The 14462-nt window shown below is 48.2% G+C and overlaps 1 long non-coding RNA gene across 5 annotated transcripts in view; it reads left to right on the forward strand.

Annotated features, from left to right (window-relative positions):
- LOC138855372 (uncharacterized) overlaps positions 1 to 14462 on the forward strand; it is a 50884-nt gene that overhangs the window by 18085 nt on the left and 18337 nt on the right. For 2 of the 5 annotated variants that reach the window (XR_011394604.1, XR_011394605.1), the window contains exons 2-4: positions 9655 to 9761; positions 9868 to 10061; positions 13369 to 13635. This is a non-coding gene — a long non-coding RNA (uncharacterized lncRNA). The remainder of the gene's footprint in view (positions 1 to 9654; positions 9762 to 9867; positions 10062 to 13368; positions 13636 to 14462) is intronic. The other 3 variants (XR_011394608.1, XR_011394607.1, XR_011394606.1) reach the window with 2 other exon arrangements.

Raw genomic sequence — 14462 nt, forward strand, 5'->3', positions numbered from 1 at the left:
AGCTTGAAGGTACAGTGAACTATCAGCCCCCAGCTTGAAGGTACAGTGAACTATCAGCCCCCAGCTTGAAGGTACAGTGAACTATCAGCCCCCAGCTTGAAGGTACAGTGAACTATCAGCCCCCAGCTTGAAGGTAGCTTGAAGGTGAACTATCAGCCCCCAGCTTGAAGGTAGCTTGAAGTACACTGAACTATCAGCCCCCAGCTTGAAGGTACAGTGAACTATCAGCCCCCAGCTTGTAAGTGAACTATAGCTTGAAGGTAGAGTGAACTATCAGCCTCCAGCTTGAAGGTACAGTGAACTATCAGCCCCCAGCTTGAAGGTAGAGTGAACTATGAGCCCCCAGCTTGAAGGTACAGTGAACTATCAGCCCCCAGCTTGAAGGTACAGTGAACTATCAGCCCCCAGCTTGAAGGTACACTGAACTATCAGCCCCCAGCTTGAAGGTAGAGTGAACTATCAGCCCCCAGCTTGAAGGTAGCAGTGAACTATGAGCCCCCAGCTTTAAGGTACAGTGAACTATCAGCCCCCAGCTTGAAGGTACAGTGAACTATCAGCCCCCAGCTTGAAGGTACAGTGAACTATCAGCCCCCAGCTTGAACTATCAGCCCCCAGCTTGAAGGTACAGTGAACTATCAGCCCCCAGCTTGAAGGTACAGTGAACTATCAGCCCCCAGCTTGAAGGTACAGTGAACTATCAGCCCCCAGCTTGAAGGTACAGTGAACTATCAGCCCCCAGCTTGAAGGTACAGTGAACTATCAGCCCCCAGCTTGAAGGTACAGTGAACTATCAGCCCCCAGCTTGAAGGTACAGTGAACTATCAGCCCCCAGCTTGAAGGTAGAGTGAACTATCAGCCCCCAGCTTGAAGGTACAGTGAACTATCAGCCCCCAGCTTGAAGGTAGAGTGAACTATCAGCCCCCAGCTTGAAGGTACAGTGAACTATCAGCCCCCAGCTTGAAGGTACAGTGAACTATCAGCCCCCAGCTTGAAGGTAGAGTGAACTATCAGCCCCCAGCTTGAAGGTACAGTGAACTATCAGCCCCCAGCTTGAAGGTACAGTGAACTATCAGCCCCCAGCTTGAAGGTACAGTGAACTATCAGCCCCCAGCTTGAAGGTACAGTGAGCCCCCACTTATCAGAACTATCCCCCAGCTTGATGGTACAGTGAACTATCAGCCCCCAGCTTGAAGGTACAGTGAACTATCAGCCCCCAGCTTGAAGGTACAGTGAACTATCAGCCCCCAGCTTGAAGGTACAGTGAACTATCAGCCCCCAGCTTGAAGGTAGAGTGAACTATCAGCCCCCAGCTTGAAGGTACAGTGAACTATCAGCCCCCAGCTTGAAGGTAGAGTGAACTATCAGCCCCCAGCTTGAAGGTACAGTGAACTATCAGCCCCCAGCTTGAAGGTACAGTGAACTATCAGCCCCCAGCTTGAAGGTACAGTGAACTATCAGCCCCCAGCTTGAAGGTACAGTGAACTATCAGCCCCCAGCTTGAAGGTACAGTGAACTATCAGCCCCCAGCTTGAAGGTACAGTGAACTATCAGCCCCCAGCTTGAAGGTACAGTGAACTATCAGCCCCCAGCTTGAAGGTACAGTGAACTATCAGCCCCCAGCTTGAAGGTACAGTGAACTATCAGCCCCCAGCTTGAAGGTACAGTGAACTATCAGCCCCCAGCTTGAAGGTACAGTGAACTATCAGCCCCCAGCTTGAAGGTACAGTGAACTATCAGCCCCCAGCTTGAAGGTAGAGTGAACTATCAGCCCCCAGCTTGAAGGTACAGTGAACTATCAGCCCCCAGCTTGAAGGTAGAGTGAACTATCAGCCCCCAGCTTGAAGGTAGAGTGAACTATCAGCCCCCAGCTTGAAGGTACAGTGAACTATCAGCCCCCAGCTTGAAGGTACAGTGAACTATCAGCCCCCAGCTTGAAGGTACAGTGAACTATCAGCCCCCAGCTTGAAGGTACAGTGAACTATCAGCCCCCAGCTTGAAGGTACAGTGAACTATCAGCCCCCAGCTTGAAGGTACAGTGAACTATCAGCCCCCAGCTTGAAGGTAGAGTGAACTATCAGCCCCCAGCTTGAAGGTAGAGTGAACTATCAGCCCCCAGCTTGAAGGTACAGTGAACTATCAGCCCCCAGCTTGAAGGTACAGTGAACTATCAGCCCCCAGCTTGAAGGTACAGTGAACTATCAGCCCCCAGCTTGAAGGTACAGTGAACTATCAGCCCCCAGCTTGAAGGTACAGTGAACTATCAGCCCCCAGCTTGAAGGTACAGTGAACTATCAGGTGAAGGAGTGAACTCTCAGCCCCCAGCTTGAAGGTACAGTGAACTATCAGCCCCCAGCTTGAAGGTACAGTGAACTATCAGCCCCCAGCTTGAAGGTACAGTGAACTATCAGCCCCCAGCTTGAAGGTACAGTGAACTATCAGCCCCCAGCTTGAAGGTACAGTGAACTATCAGCCCCCAGCTTGAAGGTACAGTGAACTATCAGCCCCCAGCTTGAAGGTACAGTGAACTATCAGCCCCCAGCAGTGAACTATCAGCCCCCAGCTTGAAGGTACAGTGAACTATCAGCCCCCAGCTTGAAGGTACAGTGAACTATCAGCCCCCAGCTTGAAGGTACAGTGAACTATCAGCCCCCAGCTTGAAGGTAAGTGAACTATCAGCCTCCAGCTTGAAGGTACAGTGAACTATCAGCCCCCAGCTTGAAGGTAGAGTGAACTATCAGCCCCCAGCTTGAAGGTACAGTGAACTATCAGCCCCCAGCTTGAAGGTAGAGTGAACTATCAGCCCCCAGCTTGAAGGTACAGTGAACTATCAGCCCCCAGCTTGAAGGTACAGTGAACTATCAGCCCCCAGCTTGAAGGTACAGTGAACTATCAGCCCCCAGCTTGAAGGTACAGTGAACTATCAGCCCCCAGCTTGAAGGAACTATAGCAGTGAACTATCAGCCCCCAGCTTGAAGGTACAGTGAACTATCAGTCCCCAGCTTGAAGGTACACTGAACTATCAGCCCCCAGCTTGAAGGTACAGTGAACTATCAGCCCCCAGCTTGAAGGTACAGTGAACTATCAGCCCCCAGCTTGAAGGTACAGTGAACTATCAGCCCCCAGCTTGAAGGTCCAGTGAACTATCAGCCCCCAGCTTGAAGGTAGCTTGAAGTGAACTATCAGCCCCCAGCTTGAAGGTACAGTGAACTATCAGCCCCCAGCTTGAAGGTTGAACTATCAGCCTCCAGCTTGAAGGTACAGTGAACTATCAGCCCCCAGCTTGAAGGTACAGTGAACTATCAGCCCCCAGCTTGAAGGTACAGTGAACTATCAGCCCCCAGCTTGAAGGTACAGTGAACTATCAGCCCCCAGCTTGAAGGTACAGTGAACTATCAGCCCCCAGCTTGAAGGTACAGTGAACTATCAGCCCCCAGCTTGAAGGTACAGTGAACTATCAGCCCCCAGCTTGAAGGTACAGTGAACTATCAGCCCCCAGCTTGAAGGTAGAGTGAACTATCAGCCCCCAGCTTGAAGGTACAGTGAACTATCAGCCCCCAGCTTGAAGGTAGAGTGAACTATCAGCCCCCAGCTTGAAGGTACAGTGAACTATCAGCCCCCAGCTTGAAGGTACAGTGAACTATCAGCCCCCAGCTTGAAGGTACAGTGAACTATCAGCCCCCAGCTTGAAGGTAGAGTGAACTATCAGCCCCCAGCTTGAAGGTACAGTGAACTATCAGCCCCCAGCTTGAAGGTACAGTGAACTATCAGCCCCCAGCTTGAAGGTACAGTGAACTATCAGCCCCCAGCTTGAAGGTACAGTGAACTATCAGCCCCCAGCTTGAAGGTACTTGAAGGTACTGAACTATCAGCCCCCAGCTTGAAGGTAGAGTGAACTATCAGCCCCCAGCTTGAAGGTACACTGAACTATCAGCCCCCAGCTTGAAGGTACAGTGAACTATCAGCCCCCAGCTTGAAGGTACAGTGAACTATCAGCCCCCAGCTTGAAGGTACAGTGAACTATCAGCCCCCAGCTTGAAGGTACAGTGAACTATCAGCCCCCAGCTTGAAGGTACAGTGAACTATCAGCCCCCAGCTTGAAGGTACAGTGAACTATCAGCCCCCAGCTTGAAGGTACAGTGAACTATCAGCCCCCAGCTTGAAGGTACAGTGAACTATCAGCCCCCAGCTTGAAGGTACAGTGAACTATCAGCCCCCAGCTTGAAGGTACAGTGAACTATCAGCCCCCAGCTTGAAGGTACAGTGAACTATCAGCCCCCAGCTTGAAGGTACAGTGAACTATCAGCCCCCAGCTTGAAGGTACAGTGAACTATCAGCCCCCAGCTTGAAGGTACAGTGAACTATCAGCCCCCAGCTTGAAGGTACAGTGAACTATCAGCCCCCAGCTTGAAGGTACAGTGAACTATCAGCCCCCAGCTTGAAGGTACAGTGAACTATCAGCCCCCAGCTTGAAGGTACAGTGAACTATCAGCCCCCAGCTTGAAGGTACAGTGAACTATCAGCCCCCAGCTTGAAGGTACAGTGAACTATCAGCCCCCAGCTTGAAGGTACAGTGAACTATCAGCCCCCAGCTTGAAGGTACAGTGAACTATCAGCCCCCAGCTTGAAGGTACAGTGAACTATCAGCCCCCAGCTTGAAGGTACAGTGAACTATCAGCCCCCAGCTTGAAGGTACAGTGAACTATCAGCCCCCAGCTTGAAGGTACAGTGAACTATCAGCCCCCAGCTTGAAGGTACAGTGAACTATCAGCCCCCAGCTTGAAGGTACAGTGAACTATCAGCCCCCAGCTTGAAGGTACAGTGAACTATCAGCCCCCAGCTTGAAGGTACAGTGAACTATCAGCCCCCAGTAGCCCCCAGCTTGAAGGTACAGTGAACTATCAGCCCCCAGCTTGAAGGTAGCTTGAAGGTAGTGAACTATCAGCCCCCAGCTTGAAGGTACAGTGAACTATCAGCCCCCAGCTTGAAGGTACAGTGAACTATCACCCCCCAGCTTGAAGGTACAGTGAACTATCAGCCCCCAGCTTGAAGGTACAGTGAACTATCAGCCCCCAGCTTGAAGGTAGGTAGAGTGAACTATCAGCCCCCAGCTTGAAGGTACAGTGAACTATCAGCCCCCAGCTTGAAGGTACAGTGAACTATCAGCCCCCAGCTTGAAGGTACAGTGAACTATCAGCCCCCAGCTTGAAGGTACAGTGAACTATCAGCCCCCAGCTTGAAGGTACAGTGAACTATCAGCCCCCAGCTTGAAGGTACACTGAACTATCAGCCCCCAGCTTGAAGGTACAGTGAACTATCAGCCCCCAGCTTGAAGGAACAGTGAACTATCAGCCCCCAGCTTGAAGGTACAGTGAACTACCAGCCCCCAGCTTGAAGGTACATTGAACTATCAGCCCCCAGCTTGAACTAAGCCCCAGCTTAGGTACAGTGAACTATCAGCCCCCAGCTTGAAGGACAGTGAACTATCACAGCTTGAAGGTAGAGTGAACTATCAGCCCCCAGCTTGAAGGTACAGTGAACTATCAGCCCCCAGCTTGAAGGTACAGTGAACTATCAGCCCCCAGCTTGAAGGTACAGTGAACTATCAGCCCCCAGCTTGAAGGTACAGTGAACTCTCAGCCCCCAGCTTGAAGGTACAGTGAACTATCAGCCCCCAGCTTGAAGGTAGTGAACTATCAGCCCCCAGCTTGAAGGTAGAGTGAACTATCAGCCTCCAGCTTGAAGGTACAGTGAACTATCAGCCCCCAGCTTGAAGGTACAGTGAACTATCAGCCCCCAGCTTGAAGGTACAGTGAACTATCAGCCCCCAGCTTGAAGGTAGAGTGAACTATCAGCCCCCAGCTTGAAGGTACAGTGAACTATCAGCCCCCAGCTTGAAGGTAGAGTGAACTATCAGCCCCCAGCTTGAAGGTACACTGAACTATCAGCCCCCAGCTTGAAGGTACAGTGTAGTGAACTATCCCCCAGCTTTAAGGTAGAGTGAACTATCAGCCCCCAGCTTGAAGGTACAGTGAACTATCAGCCCCCAGCTTGAAGGTACAGTGAACTATCAGCCCCCAGCTTGAAGGTAGAGTGAACTATCAGCCCCCAGCTTGAAGGTACAGTGAACTATCAGCCCCCAGCTTGAAGGTACAGTGAACTATCAGCCCCCAGCTTGAAGGTACAGTGAACTATCAGCCCCCAGCTTGAAGGTACACTGAACTATCAGCCCCCAGCTTGAAGGTAGAGTGAACTATCAGCCTCCAGCTTGAAGGTACACTGAACTATCAGCCCCCAGCTTGAAGGTACAGTGAACTATCAGCCCCCAGCTTGAAGGTAGAGTGAACTATCAGCCCCCAGCTTGAAGGTACAGAGAACTATCAGCCCCCAGCTTGAAGGTACAGTGAACTATCAGCCCCCAGCTTGAAGGTAGAGTGAACTATCAGCCCCCAGCTTGAAGGTACAGTGAACTATCAGCCCCCAGCTTGAAGGTACAGTGAACTATCAGCCCCCAGCTTGAAGGTACAGTGAACTATCAGCCCCCAGCTTGAAGGTACAGTGAACTATCAGCCCCCAGCTTGAAGGTACAGTGAACTATCAGCCCCCAGCTTGAAGGTACAGTGAACTATCAGCCCCCAGCTTGAAGGTACACTGAACTATCAGCCTCCAGCTTGAAGGTTCAGTGAACTATCAGCCCCCAGCTTGAAGGTACAGTGAACTATCAGCCCCCAGCTTGAAGGTACAGTGAACTATCAGCCCCCAGCTTGAAGGTAGAGTGAACTATCAGCCCCCAGCTTGAAGGTAGAGTGAACTATCAGCCCCCAGCTTGAAGGTAGAGTGAACTATCAGCCCCCAGCTTGAAGGTACAGTGAACTATCAGCCCCCAGCTTGAAGGTACAGTGAACTATCAGCCCCCAGCTTGAAGGTACAGTGAACTATCAGCCCCCAGCTTGAAGGTACAGTGAACTATCAGCCCCCAGCTTGAAGGTACAGTGAACTATCAGCCCCCAGCTTGAAGGGAGGCCAGGGGGGGGTCTGACACCAGCACGTTCTTCTAGACTAGCCCCTCAAGGAAGGTTCCTTGAGGCTTTTGAGGGGCTCTTGATCCAAGGCCCCTCAAGGAAGGTTCCTTGAGGCTGGTGGGGGCTCTTGATCCAAGGCCCCTCAAGGAAGGTTCCTTGATGCTGGTGAGGGGCTCTTGATCCAAGACCCCTCAAGGAAGGTTCCTTGATGCTGGTGAGGGGCTCTTGATCCAAGGTCCCTCAAGGAAGGTTACTTGATGCTGGTGAGGGGCTCTTGATCCAAGGTCCCTCAAGGAAGGTTCCTTGATGCTAGTGAGGGGCTCTTGATCTAAGGCCCCTCAAGGGAGGTTCCTTGATGCTGGTGAGGGGCTCTTCATCCAAGGTCCCTCAAGGAAGGTTCCTTGATGCTGGTGAGGGGCTGTTGATCCAAGGCCCCTCAAGGAAGGTTCCTTGAGGCTGGTGGGGGGCTCTTGGTCCAAGGCCCCTCAAGGAAGGTTCCTTGATGCTGGTGAGGGGCTCTTGATCCAAGGCCCCTCAAGGAAGGTTCCTTGATGCTGGTGAGGGGCTCTTGATCCAAGGCCCCTCAAGAAAGGTTCCTTGATGCTGGTGAGGGGCTCTTGATCCAAGGTCCCTCAAGGAAGGTTCCTTGATGCTGGTGAGGGGCTCTTGATCCAAGGCCCCTCAAGGAAGGTTCCTTGATGCTGGTGAGGGGCTCTTATTCCAAGACCCCTTAAGGAAGATTCCTTGATGTTGGTGAGGGGCTCTTGATCCAAGACCCCTCAAGAAAGGTTCCTTGATGCTGGTGAGGGGCTCTTGATCCAAGACCCCTCAAGGAAGGTTCCTTGATGCTGGTGAGGGGCTCTTGATCCAAGGCCCTTCAAGGAAGGTTCCTTGATGCTGGTGAGGGGCTCTTGATCCAAGACCCCTCAAGGAAGGTTCCTTGATGCTGGTGAGGGGCTCTTGATCCAAGGCCCCTCAAGGAAGGTTCCTTGATGCTGGTGAGGGGCTCTTGATCCAAGGCCCTTCAAGGAAGGTTCCTTGATGCTGGTGAGGGGCTCTTGATCCAAGGTCCCTCAAGGAAGGTTCCTTGATGCTGGTGAGGAGCTCTTGATCCAAGGTCCCTCAAGGAAGGTTCCTTGATGCTGGTGAGGGGCTGTTGATCCAAGGCCCCTCAAGGAAGGTTCCTTGATGCTGGTGAGGGACTCTTGATCCAAGGTCCCTCAAGGAAGGTTCCTTGATGCTGGTGAGGGGCTCTTGATCCAAGGTCCCTCAAGGAAGGTTCCTTGATGCTGGTGAGGGGCTCTTGATCCAAGGTCCCTCAAGGAAGGTTCCTTGATGCTGGTGAGCTCTTGATCCAAGGTCCCTCAAGGAAGGTTCCTTGATGCTGGTAAGGGGCTCTTGATCCAAGGCCCCTCAAGGAAGGTTCCTTGATGCTGGTTAGGGGCTCTTGATCCAAGGCCCCTCAAGGAAGGTTCCTTGATTCTGGTGAGGGGCTCTTGATCCAAGGCCCTTCAAGGAAGGTTCCTTGATGCTGGTGAGGGGCTCTTGATCCAAGGTCCCTCAGGGAAGGTTCCTTGATGCTGGTGAGGAGCTCTTGATCCAAGGTCCCTCAAGGAAGGTTCCTTGATGCTGGTGAGGGGCTGTTGATCCAAGGCCCCTCAAGGAAGGTTCCTTGATGCTGGTGAGGGACTCTTGATCCAAGGTCCCTCAAGGAAGGTTCCTTGATGCTGGTGAGGGGCTCTTGATCCAAGGTCCCTCAAGGAAGGTTCCTTGATGCTGGTGAGGGGCTCTTGATCCAAGGTCCCTCAAGGAAGGTTCCTTGATGCTGGTGAGGAGCTCTTGATCCAAGGTCCCTCAAGGAAGGTTCCTTGATGCTGGTAAGGGGCTCTTGATCCAAGGCCCCTCAAGGAAGGTTCCTTGATGCTGGTGAGGGGCTCTTGATCCAAGGTCCCTCAAGGAAGGTTCCTTGATGCTGGTGATGGGCTCTTGATCCAAGGTCCCTTAAGGAAGGTTCCTTGATGCTGGTGAGGGGCTCTTGATCCAAGGTCCCTCAAGGAAGGTTCCTTGATGCTGGTGAGGGGCTCTTGATCCAAGGTCCCTCAAGGAAGGTTCCTTGATGCTGGTGAGGGGCTCTTGATATTGGGAATTGAACCTGTGCTCCAGTTCCCTGAGTACCCTCCATCCCCCTCCACAGGTGCTGTATAATCCTACTGGTTTAGCGCTTCACCATTATTAAGATAAGATAAGATAAGATTTTGTTCAGATTTTTAACCCCGGAGGGTTAGCCACCCAGGATAACCCAAGAAAGTCAGTGCGTCATCGAGGACTGTAACTTATTTCCATTGGGGTCCTTAATCTTGTCCCCCAGAATGCGACCCACACCAGTCGACTAACACCCAGGTACCTATTTGCTGCTAGGTGAACAGGACAACAGGTGTAAGGAAACGTGTCGAAATGTTTCCACCCGCCGGGAATCGAACCCGGGCCCTCCGTGTGTGAAGCGGGAGCTTTAGCCACCAGGCCACCGGGCCACACAATAATAGTGTCTCCATTAATATTGCTTAAGGAATACTCATTGAATTCAGGGATCTTTAAGGTGCAGACAGGGATACTAATACCATCTAAATACTTGCAGGAATAAGTCCTTCACTGCACGTGGGATCTTGAAGAGAGGGACCAGAGGTATCTAGGTTTGCTTAGGCAGAATCGGGGGATTTCTAGTAGCATATTCTCCACCTCCAGGTAAGTCAGTCCTTTGCGCATGTAGTTAGGAATTTCTTGCAAGGTCAATTTACATATGGAAATGTGTCCTAAAAGCCATTTGTGAGATTGAGATGACTAATTTCAGGGTGTCTGTGTCTACAGTCTTCAAGAAGGTGCTGGACAGGCATCTAAAGTCAGTACCTGACCAGCTGGGCTGTGGTTCGTACGTCGGGTTGCATGCGGCCAGCAGTAACAGCCTGGTTGATCAGACCCTGAGTCAACATGAGGCCTTGTCACAGACCGGGCCGTGGGGGCGTTGACCCCTGAAACCCTCTCCAGGTAAACTCCAGGTATACATTACTTGCTAGGGTGAGTATCACACAAGGAGGCTCCATACACAATTTCCACAGATGCAATGCCCCAAGTAAGTAAGTAAGTTTATTCAGGTATACACAAATACAGTTACATAGAATTATCATACATAGCAGCATATGTATAGAGAACCTGGGATAACCCAAAAAGTCAGACAGAGTGACTTATTTCCATTCTAAGATCTGGAATTCATTGCCCGAACCAGCAAAAGGTTCTCTGTCTGTCAATCAATTTACAACTGTTATTAAAAGTCCCCATCTCTTAAATATAACTATACAAATCATAGAACTAATGACTAGTGTGAGTGGCATCCTGGGGGACAAAATAATCCTAATTTGCCAGACATGCTTTGTATAACCAGGGACTTCATATATAATATATCACTGATGTCACATATGGTCTGTATAAGTTGTATCATGAACTTGTAGAAATAGAGATTATTATTACTTAACAAACCTAGGGAAGAAGCAGCAGCAAGAACATGTAAGAATATTTCAAAATATTTGGTAATGTCTCCATGGGGAAGTGGAACAGAATTCTTCCTCTGTAAGCCATGAATGTCGTAAGAGGCAACTAAAATGCCAGGAGCAAGGGGCTGATCCAAGAGAAACTTAAGTTTTTCTTTTTGGGCCACCCAGCCTCAGTGGGATATGGCTGGTTTGTTGAAAGATTATGATTTAGTAATGTGGCTACTCATTATTTGACACATTTCAATATGATGAATAGTGAAGGTGCTAGTTACTATCTACGATGTTCTACTTAAAATTCTCGTACAGTTTTAATTTCCATGTCATGCTTTGCATGGCAGTAAAGTTTAAGGTGAGTTTGCATTGCATACTTGAGGCAGATACAGCAGCTGAGAAGTGACCACCCCAACCTGCACAACCACACTGCTACATACAGTTATCATACATAGTGTAAATTACCCACCATAACCTCAAAAAATCAGTGACTTATTTCCATTGTGGTCTTTGTTTTCCATTAGGATCCTTGATTCCTATTGGGTTCTTGATTTTCATTATACAGTGGACCCCCAGTTTTCATCCAGTGCAGAACTTGTACAATTCGGATTTCGAGCACTTTCGGCAAAATTTCCCCCGGGTTTTGTACGTCCGCTTGGAAATCGTCTGTTTCAGTCGTGTCCGCCTGGGCCGCTCATGCGTTCATGACTCACTCTTGGGCACATTAAATGTCTTATTTTACATTAATATAGACATTTTCATTAATCCATCTATTATATTTTCTTCAAAATTATATAAGAAACACATTACATAGCATATGAACATGCAGTGTTTATATGCTGACACTCCCCCCCCCCCATGTCCAACTCAACCTGTGTGAAAATTCAATGCTCATAAAAGGCCTTAAGAGCTGGAACTCCGTCTGAAGCATTGAAAGGTTCCCTATCTGCCAACTATTTCAAAGCTGTTGTTAAAAAACACCATCTCCTTAGCATAACTGAGACAGCAATCTGTTATGTCTAACAAACCAGCTTTCCTGCAGTTCTGCCCCTGATCTTCCTTCAACACCATAAATAATTGGTAACATATATTGTCCCATTTAATTATATTGTAATCTAAAGTAACTATATTTTCAACATTTCTATATTCTATATTCTATTTCTATATTCTATATTCTATTTCTATATTCTATATTCAAAGATCCTCAGTTTTATTAACTGAGGATCTTTGAATTAGTGCTATGAAATATGTCTCTTTTGTGATAGCCTATTTGCCATTAACTGTCTTATTGTAGTTAATTGCATAAGAATTCTTATTTAATATTATGTATATTAATTAACATGGCTTACAATTCTTTCTTTCTTTCAACGCACCGGCAGTATCCCACCAAGGTGGGGTGGCCTGAAAAGAAAAACAGATGTTTCTCATTTTAAATTTAGTAATATATACAGGAGAAGGGGTTAGTAGCCCCTTGCTCCCGGCATTTTAGTTGCCTTTTACAACATGCATAGCTTACGGAGGAAGAATTCTGTTCCACTTCCCCATGGAGATAAGAGGGAATAAACAAGAACAAGAACTAGAAAGAAAATAGAAGAAAACCCAGAGGAGTGTGTGTATATATATGCTTGTACATGTATGTGTAGTGTGACCTAAGTGTAAGTAGAAGTAGCAAGACGTACCTTGAATCTTGCATGTGTATGAGACAGAAAAAAAAGACACCAGCAATCCTACCATCATGTAAAACAATTACAGGTTTCCATTTTACACTCGCTTGGCAGGACGGTAGTACCTCCCTGGGTGGTTGTTGTCTACCAACCTACTACCACTGTGTGGCGAAACGTTTCCTGAATAAAGATTCCCATATGCTGCATAAGTGTCTCAATCTTCAACTTGTCGGTTTTTCAAACCATTCATCACATCACATGGTAGTACCTCCCTGGGTGGTTGTCTACCAACCTACTGCCACAGGATGGTAGTACCTCCCTGGGTGGTTGTCGTCTACCAACCTACTACCACAGGATGGTAGTACCTCCCTGGGTGGTTGTCGTCTACCAACCTAGTACCACAGGATGGTAGTACCTCCCTGGGTGGTTGTCGTCTACCAACCTAGTACCACAGGATGGTAGTACCTCCCTGGGTGGTTGTCGTCTACCAACCTAGTACCACAGGATGGTAGTACCTCCCTGGGCGGTTGTCTACCAACCTACTACCACAGGATGGTAGTACCTCCCTGGGTGGTTGTCGTCTACCAACCTAGTACCACAGGATGGTAGTACCTCCCTGGGTGGTTGTCTACCAACCTACTACCACAGGATGGTAGTACCTCCCTGGGTGGTTGTCGTCTACCAACCTAGTACCACAGGATGGTAGTACCTCCCTGGGTGGTTGTTGTCTACCAGCCTACTACCACAGGATGGTAGTATCTCCCTGGGTGGTTGTTGTCTACCAACCTAGTACCACAGGATGGTAGTACCTCCCTGGGTGGTTGTTGTCTACCAACCTACTACCACAGGACGGTAGTACCTCCCTGGGTGGTTGTTGTCTACCAACCTACTACCACAGGATGGTAGTACCTCCCTGGGTGGTTGTTGTCTACCAACCTACTACCACAGGATGGTAGTACCTCCCTGGGTGGTTGTTGTCTACCAACCTACTACCTAGATGGCTTACAATTAGCTGGGCAAAATGCACTACATAATTTGTGGCCATCTTTTGTACCTACCATTATATTAATTCATGTAAATTATATTATATGGTTTAAATAAAAAAGTATTAGTGTCAAAAATACTAAATATGGTTTGTTGTGTTGCCAGACTAATGGTGGATATTGTTTGTTGCTGTATCAACATGTGAGGACCAAGACTGTTTCAACCAAAAATACTGCTGGAATAAGTGTAGAAGTCTTTAAGAGGAAACTGGACAAGTATCTTCACCAGGTGCTGGATCAACCAGGCTGTGATGGAGTGGGTCAGTGGACCACCAGCAGTAACATCCTGGCAGAGCAGGCAAGCACCAGATGAGCCTGACCCCTGGCTGGGTTCTGGCAGTAGAAAAACACTCGGAACTCATCAGAGGTTAAGGTTAGTTTGTCAATAGTGTGTGTGAGGAGTTAATAATAATAATATATTTTGATATGATACATGTATGAAGGAAGGAGCAAAACTTGTTCAACAAGACAGTCACGTAAGAAGCCAAGTTGATACATGTATGTACAAACACCTTTATATGCAGAGCATTTCTGGCAAACTTAAAATTAACTTAAGATTAATAAGACAGTAACAGTACATATGGTCATTAAATGAGTTACAATGAATACAAGAGACTTGAGTATTGTATTAAGTCATGCTATATGACTTTAATAAGTCTTGTAGAGAAGACATACTTTTTTATTATTAACCTTAGGCAGATACAGTGGAGTGATTAATATTTAACATAAGAACATAAGAAAGGAGGAACACTGCAGCAGGCCTGTTGGCCCATACTAGGCAGGTCCTTTACAATCCATCCCACTAACAAAACATTTGCCCAACCCAATTTTCAATACCACCCAAGAAATAAGCTCTGATAACCCTATTCACTCTCATATGCAAGTCACACTCAAATCCAACCCCTCTCACTCAAGTATCTATCCAACCTAAATTTGAAACTACCCAAGGTTTTAGCCTCAATAACCCAACTAGGCAGACTGTTCCACTCATCAACTACCCTATTTCCAAACCAGTACTTTCCTATATCCTTTCTAAATCTAAACTTATCTAATTTGAATCCATTACTGCAGGTTCTCTCTTGGAGAGATATCCTCAAGACCTTATTTATATCCCCTATGACATTCATTTGAGATGAATACAGATATTGAGAGCAAGTATATATTGATTATATTGAGGAAAAAGTTTTACTTATGTTCATG

This window comes from Cherax quadricarinatus, chromosome 92, assembly GCF_038502225.1.
Source record: "Cherax quadricarinatus isolate ZL_2023a chromosome 92, ASM3850222v1, whole genome shotgun sequence".
Taxonomy (NCBI): domain Eukaryota; kingdom Metazoa; phylum Arthropoda; class Malacostraca; order Decapoda; family Parastacidae; genus Cherax; species Cherax quadricarinatus.